At 51.9% G+C, this 1,027-nt stretch overlaps 1 pseudogene; it reads right to left on the bottom strand.

Annotated features, from left to right (window-relative positions):
• Window positions 1-640: 640 nt before the first annotated feature.
• Window positions 641-969, bottom strand: LOC102850661 (annotated as a pseudogene).
• Between the last annotated feature and the right edge of the window lie 58 nt (window positions 970-1,027).

Below are 1,027 nucleotides of genomic sequence, written 5' to 3'. Positions count from 1 at the left end.
GATTCTGTGTCAATTGTGGTGAAGCTCCACTGTCAACTGGTCATCCTGGAACATGAACTGCGGTCAGAAAGGGAGGGGCAGGATCCTGGAACATGGGCTGCTGTCCGGGGAGGGAGGGACAGGATCCTGGAACAAAGGCTGCGGTTTTCGAAAGGAGGGGCAGGATCCTGAAACATGGACTGCTGTCCTGGAGGGAGGGGCAGGATCCTGCAGCATGGGCTGCGGTCCTGGGAGGGAGGGGCAGGATCCTGGAACATCACGGGCTGCGGTCCTGGGAGGGAGGGGCAGGACCCTGGAACATCATGGGCTGTGGTCCTGGAAGGAGGGGCAGGATCCTGGAACATCATGGGCTGGGGTCGTGGGAAGGAGGGGCAGGATCCTGGAACATCATGGGCTGGGGTCCTGGAAGGAGGGGCAGGATCCTGGAACATCATGGGCTGGGGTCCTGGGAAGGAGGGGCAGGCTTCACAAGCACATGCTGGAGGCAGCAGCACAATCATCCACCTTAGGAATCCCTTCCTGAGGTGGTTCTACAATTCTTAAGCAGTCATCTGCAAACTCCACAAACAAGGGCTCTTGCATGTAAGCTTTCATGAACTTTGCTTTGTCTTTGCTCTGATCAAGGTTAACCATCAATTCTCTAAGGTGTGCATTGAGCAGTAAATTCCTGAGTTTCTTTAATTGCTAGATTCTTTAATTTTGCAAGAAACTCTGTCTTGCTCTTCATCACTATTGAGAAAATCAGCTATAGATGACTCAGCATCTTTGTTTTCCTCAGGCTTTGTCATTTTTACAGGAAGTGATGTGTTGTTTTTTTTTTCTTTTCAGGATGCGTTTTGTGATTGCACTGGTCTTTGTGATTCCGGAAGCAAGACACCAAGCAGTAGGGCACACGCAGCCAGGACAGCGGTATTTGGGCTTACCCAAACACACCACGCAGATAGCAGTTTTACAAATCAGAGACGACATGATCGCACTCTCATGAGACTTGTTCTGACCCGGGCGCGCTCTGCTCACGCCTCACAGA

This window comes from Elephantulus edwardii, unplaced genomic scaffold, assembly GCF_000299155.1.
Source record: "Elephantulus edwardii isolate Elephantulus edwardi_28Jun2011 unplaced genomic scaffold, EleEdw1.0 scaffold00028, whole genome shotgun sequence".
Lineage (NCBI taxonomy): Eukaryota > Metazoa > Chordata > Mammalia > Macroscelidea > Macroscelididae > Elephantulus > Elephantulus edwardii.
Note: the sequence above shows the minus strand (reverse complement) of the source record. Positions and strands in the feature narration are given on the sequence as shown.